Source organism: Ixodes scapularis, unplaced genomic scaffold, assembly GCF_016920785.2.
Source record: "Ixodes scapularis isolate PalLabHiFi unplaced genomic scaffold, ASM1692078v2 PGA_scaffold2__306_contigs__length_199485367, whole genome shotgun sequence".
In the NCBI taxonomy this organism is placed as follows: domain Eukaryota; kingdom Metazoa; phylum Arthropoda; class Arachnida; order Ixodida; family Ixodidae; genus Ixodes; species Ixodes scapularis.
In genome coordinates this window covers 195,993,232-196,000,921 of record NW_024609857.1, presented here as the reverse complement: position 1 = coordinate 196,000,921, position 7,690 = coordinate 195,993,232, and positions in this window count along the sequence as shown.

The following is a 7,690-nucleotide window of genomic DNA, read 5'->3' as shown; positions in this document are numbered from 1 at the left end:
TGTCGTCTCACTGGTGGTCTTTGCGTTAGGCTCTTTCACCAACAGTGACTTCTGCTGTCAATGCTACGACGGAGACCTGGCCTTCTGGCATCGCTAACGGCGCGCGTTGCTGCTCACCGGACGCCTGAGGGTCTTGCGAAGAAATCCTCGCGGTTAGAGTCACCGCCGCCTCGGCCTCTTCCTCATCCACTACGAAGTCTTCAGCACTGTATGGCCACTCCCTGGTATCAACACGCAGCACAAGGCTGCACTTCATGGCTTCTCCTGTCGGCAGGGTAGGCAGTATCACTGCGCAGTCATTTTGAACATCGCCGCGTACGGCATCACCGTGGCTCGGAGCCGCCGCCATCGGACTTCCAGCGGAGCGTTCCATTCCACGTCCGCGTACTACCGCGCTCGAACTGCCTACTTGGCCAGCTGCAGGCGCGGCATTCCTCCCCCCCCCCCCCCCCCCCCCACACACACAATTTAAAAAGTGTATCGTCCCGATGTAACAAAAAAAAAGCAAATAAAAAGAACGGCCAACTAAGAAGTCATTTGTACAGCTTCAAACGCACGACGTGGACGGCTTCAGGTCGTGGTGGGTGGCGTGATGTTCTTGTTCCGTCGGGCATCACCTCGTAGTTCAGCTCCCCAAGGCGACGAAGTACCTTGTATGGTCCAAAGTACCGTTTCAGCAGTCTCTCACTAGGGAGTTTTAGCAGGTTGTTTCCACACGAACGGTTCGCCCTCGAACGCATCCGCGACGCCACTGCGCATGCGCGCGCGAGTCGTTCGGGGAGTCGGGAGGCTCTTCTCGTTCGTTTCTCTCCCATTCCGGCCGCTGGAGTCGTCGCCGCAACGCAGCCAGCACCGTTCACGACTCGGGTAAAAAAAAGATGGCGGTCGGTTCGGCGACCGCCTTCGCCGACCCAGCCGAGCGTTAGGCTTATGACAGCGGGAGGCAATTTGTCGTTCTGCTAGTCTGCTTCATCTGAGAGGTTGAACCAAATCATTTCGAGGACAGCTCACAACGGTAAGCGATCGTGAATGCTGTAAACGGTGCATGCTAGTAAACGTTTGCGATCTGCGGGCAGACTAGCTGCCGTGGCGACCGCGAGCAGACGAAATGATTTGGTTCGACGGCACACAACGTGAACGATCGTTCAAGTTCAAGATGACGGAGACACACCACATACCTTTACGGTCGTTCAGACACTTTTTACTCTATCTAGCATCGCAGTTCTTGAAATTCCGACCGGCAAATGTTACGCCGGCCGTCTTGTTTACATCAGTCGCACGCCGGAAACACGAGCCGCCACGGATTTACACGTTGCAGAATGTTTCACATGTTTGCTAGAAGATGGCGCCACCGTTAAGCATGATCATCATCATCGTTTACACGGTCGCGCCACTTTCACGATTCGCTAAAGTATGTTGAATTCGACGTACGGTTTCACGGAACGGACCAGCTGTACCGTTCGTGATTTCGGAACCGTGTGCTTGAAAAACGACTCGCTAAAACTCCCTACTGATGCCGCGGCGACGGATGGGCGTCCACAGCCACAACCTGTCTCCGGGCTCGAAGTGGACGTCCCTGCGACGAAGGTTACAGCGCCCACGTCGACGCGTTGCTGGTCTTAAATCAGGGGTCGGTCGAGCTGGCGGACTTCTTCGGCCCGTTGAGCAATCACCTGGGCGTCGTTGCTTTCATTGTCAGCTGGCTCATGGGGCAACAACGCGTTCAGTATGGTCGTTACCTTCCGACCATGTACCACCTCGAAAGGTATGAATCCAGTGGTCTTTTCAACCGCCGTATTGTAGGCGAACGTGACGTAGGGCAACACGTCGTCCCACGTCTTGTGCTCTATGTCGACATATATACAGATCATGTCGGCGATTGTGTTGTCGAGTCGCTCCGTCAGCCCGTTGGTCTGTGGGTGGTACGCAGTGGTACGACGATGACTGGTGTGACTGAGCCGGAGGATTTTTTGGGTGAGGTGTGCCATGTACGATGATCCGCGATCTGTAATCAGAACTTCGGGAGCGCCGTGCCGGAAGCCGATGGATTCAGCGAAAAATTTGGCGACTTCAACAGCAGTCCCTGAAAGAAGGGCTTTCGTTTCTGCGTACCGCGTGATATAATCTGTGGTAACGACTATCCACCAGTTTCCCAGGGTCGATGGCGGAAAAGGACCAAGTAAATCCATTCCGATCTGCTGGAACGGTGCGGTTGGTGTAGGAATTGGCTGCAGGAGACCTGCCGGCTTCGGCGGAGGTTTCTTGCGTCGCTGGCACTCGTGGCAGGATCGGGTGTAGAGGTGGACGGTTTCGGGGAGCTTGAGCTAGTAATACTTGTCACGAATACGGGCCAGTTTCCCGCTGCAACCAAGGTGTCCAAACGCCGGGTCGTCGTGACATGCTTAAAAAATTTTCTCTCGAAGGTCGATCGGCATTACCAGCAGCCACGGTTAGTTGTTGTTTCCGAAGTTTTCTTTGTAGAGCACACCTTGTCGATTGACGAAGGTCTGCAGGGTTCGTGAGAAAACACGGGGCACGGTACTCCCGCGCTCTTCCATGTGTTCAATTAATGCGCGCAGCTCAGGATTGTCTCGCCGACGTCGTGCCAGGTCGTCGGTGGTCACTGCTCGTAGGAATAATAATAATAATAGGTTTATTTTCCAACAAGAAAGGTACAGTGTTGGTGGGGGCTTTGGAAAAAAGCTGTGTGTACAGCTTGACTAGTTCTAAGCCCCCCTAAAGCAGCAGCTACAAGCAGCGTGCATGAAAAAAAAAAGAAATACACTGAGAACACTAAACAAAAAAGAGATTGAACAGTTGGCAATGAGATATATGAAACTAAAGAAAATAAGCAGGCACTATAGCATAACGTCACTTGCTCATCGTTTAACGCACTGTAACAAAAAATACAATATTTAAGAGTAGACAAAAAATAGCACTGCCCCACATCGTTCAAGGAAAAACCAGAAAATTAGTCTACGTTAATTAATTGTACAATACACAAAACACAAGCACATTCCCCTTTACAAAAAAAATATAAAAATACTCAGAAAATGCACACAAAGGCACCGCTCAATCGTGGCCGATTTGCCCAGAGAGTATCATGTCCCGCAAGGTACCCACCGATAACGTGTCAAGTTCTATGTTGTGCATATGAAGGTGGTTAAGGATGGTCGGTAGTGTGTATGCTATAGTATAATGGCCATAATTTGTTCTAAAAAGAGGCACTTGCCAGGGCTGCAGAATGCGCGTTTGGTACGAGTGTACTTTTGTGTTAGATTCGCTAAATATTCAAGATGATGCACATGCATGTTTTTTTCAATCATATATTTTGCGCAAAGGCGATATCTATACAAATCAAAAATTTTAATTACACCCAGTTGAGTAAAAAGTGAATCCATTGGACATTCGAGTGGGACTTTGCAAATACTTCTTAAAATATTTTTTTGCAAAATGAATATTTTTTTTTACAGTTCGTAAAAGTAGTTGTGCCCCATACTAGATGACCATAGTTTATATGGGAATAAAATAATGAATTATATATTAACAACTTTACCTTAAGGGGAAATATGTGTTTATTACGAATCGATATATCAAGCCAACAATGCTGGACAATTTGGATATAATGTAGTTAACGTGATAATCCCATGACATTGTCTGAGAAAAAAATACCCAATGTTTTAAAAGAAGAGACTAACTCAATTCTAGAAGAGTTTAAACATATGGTCTTGTTTATGTCAACTTGTTTATTCTTTGGGCGAAATAGAACTGCCTTAGTCTTATTTATGTTTATTTTTAAAGCGTTACATTTGCTCCATTTCGCTAGTTTTTCTAGCGTATCATTCGCGGTATCTATGAGATCTGAGGCGGTATCACCAGTAAAAAATAAACTAGTGCCGTCAGCATAAATGATAAACTTCGCTGATCGGCTGATATTTACAATGTCATTTACGTAAAGGTTGAATAAAAAAGGGCCCAAGATGCTTCCCTGGGGAACGCCTGACCGAATAGATTTTATTGATGATGAATGACCATTAATATGTACATATTGCTGACGGGAAGACAAATATGAACTTATAAGTAGTAACAGTTGACCACGGAAGCCATACATTTCTAATTTTTGAAATAGCAAATCATGATCAAGATAGTTAAAGGCTTTCGTAAAGTCAATGAATACACCGAGAGTTAGTTTTTTATTTTCAAAGTTCTTAAGGATATATTCTTTCTGTGCAAGAAGAGCAAGCTCAGTGGACCGTTGTCTGCGGAAGCCAAATTGAGATGAACTTACTAGATTATGATTATCTGCAAACGAAGTCATTTGTAGTAGTAAAATTTTTTCTAAGCCTTTCGAAAACACTGGCAAAATTGAAACCGGTCTATAATTACCTAGTTCATCTTTATTACCTTTCTTGTATAAAACCGTTACTTTTGCCAGTTGCATTCGCTTGGGGAACACGCCATTTTGCAAGGAGAGGTTGAATATATGAGTCAGACAAGGGGAAATAATAATAATAATAATAATAATAATAATCTTTATTTTTGTTGGGTGTCCAAAAACAGCACAAGGCCTAAATAGTGGTACACCGCTCGTCATCAAGGATACATGCAGGCAACAAAACAAGGTCGTGACTATGTAAAAATAATTGACTCAAGCCTATGTCAAAAAACAATCAGGTCGCTAAAGATATCTACAGCAGATTGATCCAGTTTGTTAAATTCAAGTTGCATTCTTGTTAGTGGTGACGCGACATTCAAAGCAGACGGGTAAAAAGGACTTTGAAATCGATTGGACCGCAAGGGAGCGTGAAAACAGACAGTGCTTAACAAAAGTGGTGAGTCAACAGCACCGTTTACAACCTTATGTAAAAACATTAGATCACGTAATCGTCTTCTATCGAGTAACGTACACAACCCAAGTTTTTTAAGTAATTGTTCGTAGCTGTAGTAGCAAGTACGGTCGAAATATATGTCGTAAATTATGCCTATGAAGCGTTTTTGAACACGCTCAATACAGCATTATGCAGTGAGGTTAATGCAGTTCCATACAGAAGAAGCATACTCCAGCTTCGTACGCACTAGGCAACAAAATAAACGCACAAGACAAACAGGCGAAGAAAACTTTCTCGTGAAACGAGATATCGCCCCAAGGTTTCTAAAAGAGGCGTTGCAGATAGTTAAAACGTGATGATTAAAATTTAACGATGAATCAATAAAAATTCCAAGATCACGAATGACGGAGACTCGGGTGATGACGCTGCCACCTATTGTGTAGGAAAATGCAAGCGAATCACGCTTTCTAGTGAGAGACATTGTTCTTGTTTTTTGTTCGTTCAGTGGAAGATAATTCTTTGCACACCACTGTGAAATTTGCAATGCGTCCTCCTGAAGAAGTACGCAATCGGAGTGAGATTGTACACGTCGAAACAGTTTGATGTCATCCGCATACAAGAGCACTTTTGAATTTTTCGCACAGAGCGAAATGTCATTCACAAACATCAAAAATAATAGTGGACCCAGGTTGCTTCCTTGGGGTACTCCTGGGCCCGTTTGCTCGAAGCCGGTTAACTCTAACCGCGGTTAAAAGTTAACCGACCTTCCCTACTAGGTACCTACAAGTACCTAGCCAAGTTTGAAGAGGGCTGGATGAGCGATAGCTCCGTGTTTTATTATGGGGCGGTGGCTGGTGTCACCTACTGGCTGTAGCGAATATAAGTGGCTTCTGTGGAAAGGTTCCCGAAATGGGGGGACCCAAAAAATGCGCGCTGCCTGGTTTTCGCGACGCAGCGTGGCATACATTTGAGCTTAAGAAACCATTTTTATTGCTCGCGGTACAAATAATTGGCAAGGTAAAACTAAATTAACCCTTGTTTGGAAATTTTCTAAATATTTGGCTGTATGAAGTGAAGAAAAGCCTCGTTGAAATTTCCTTCCGACTTCGAAAGAGGACGACGAAGTTGAGTCCTAAAAACGATGAGAAAGAAGTGAGCAGTGAAAGGCGGGCGGTACACCGGCAGCATGGTTGGCCAGCATGTAAGAACTCATAAATTGAAAAACCTGTAACTTGGCTCCACTGAAAATTGACCTATTAAATTACCCGAACATCGAGAAGAACGCTGGAAGTGTAATTCTATGATCCGCGCGCGTTGGCCTTCCACTTATAAAAGATTTGAAGTAAATAATCATAATAAATCGTTGACGAACGCCCGTGCACGGCAACATTTGTTTTAGGCTTTTTGCTTCAGAACAGTTATTACTGCAGACGCCAGCAGGTGCAGCGCGTGTAACTACACTCGTAGCATGCACCTCGGTGCTTTTGAAATTTAGCAAGAGGTCTATGGGAGCGCTCCATGCTTCTGTGTGCTATCAATACCCGGCCGATTGAGTCAAGGCAATCCACTTTCCAAAAACGTTGCCATGCCGACAACTATCGCGTTCATTTAGGCTTAGGAATGGTCAGAGTCGAAAGTCTATCTAAAAAATGCGGCGAGGTCATTGCTCATGTTTTGCGTTTTAAGTGAGGTAATGCAGCGCGAAAACCTCCTGCACCATTCATTGCTGACTAACGCGCCCGCTCCTGCAGCTACTCCAAAGCGAGCGGAGCTCACTCACCGGGGCACCGCCATGTTTCCCCGCCGTCCTTACTCTGCCGGTCACGTGACCCAAAATTCCCCGTCGTAGGGAAATCCGGTTAACCGCGGTTAGTTAACCAGCTTCGAGCAAACGGGCCCAGAAGGCGATGAAAAATAATCGGACATGGATCCTGACACACGAACATAATATCTATCACATACTTTACAGGCTTTATCTGTAAACCGTCGGCGTCACAACTTTTACTGTTTTTTAATGCACGGAAGACAGATATTACCTCTAAATCAGTAACGGGACTAAGAAACATGGATGCACAATTTCGAAAATATATAAACTTGCAAGCATCTGAGTCTGGGGTGTCTTTGACTAAACTCACGAAATAATCATTGAATACATTCGCTAATGCTTTTCCTGTCATTTCCTCACCATCCCATTTTATCGTTTCTACTTGTTTCGGGGTACATGTACGATTCAGGACGGAGTTTAGTTTTTTTCCACAAAATATCAGTTCTATTACCACATGTCGAAAAGAAATTAACAAAATATGTTTCTCGAGCGTTTCGAAGTTCTCTGTTTAACTGGTTGCGATAACGTTTGAAAATTGAAAGTTTTTCTATCTCCTTTGCTTTCACAAATTTTTGATATAGCGCGTTTTTTATACGAATTTTTTCAAGTAATTCCTTTGTAACCCATGGTTTACGAATTTTTCTAGAAGGACTTATTGATTTATATGGAAAACAGCTTACATAGAGTTTTTGAAATCGAATCAAGAACATATTGTACGCTTTATCTGGATCCGTTTCATGAAGGACGTCACTCGTCCATAGAAGAAAGTTTTCGTCTAAAGTCATCCAGGCTATCTGACGTTATATTCTGAAACTTTACTACCGCCGGTTTATTCTGTCTTTTATTTATGTTTATCTTCACACACAAAAATATACCTAAGTGGTCGCTTATGTCAGTGATTACTACGCCAGATTTAGTTTGTGGTGATGCAAAGCTGGTAATAAACAAATCAAGCAGTATGGAAGATTCATTAGTGATCCTAGTAGCCAAAGATATTGTGTTCATACATCCGCCTGCTTTAATTAGCATATCCATC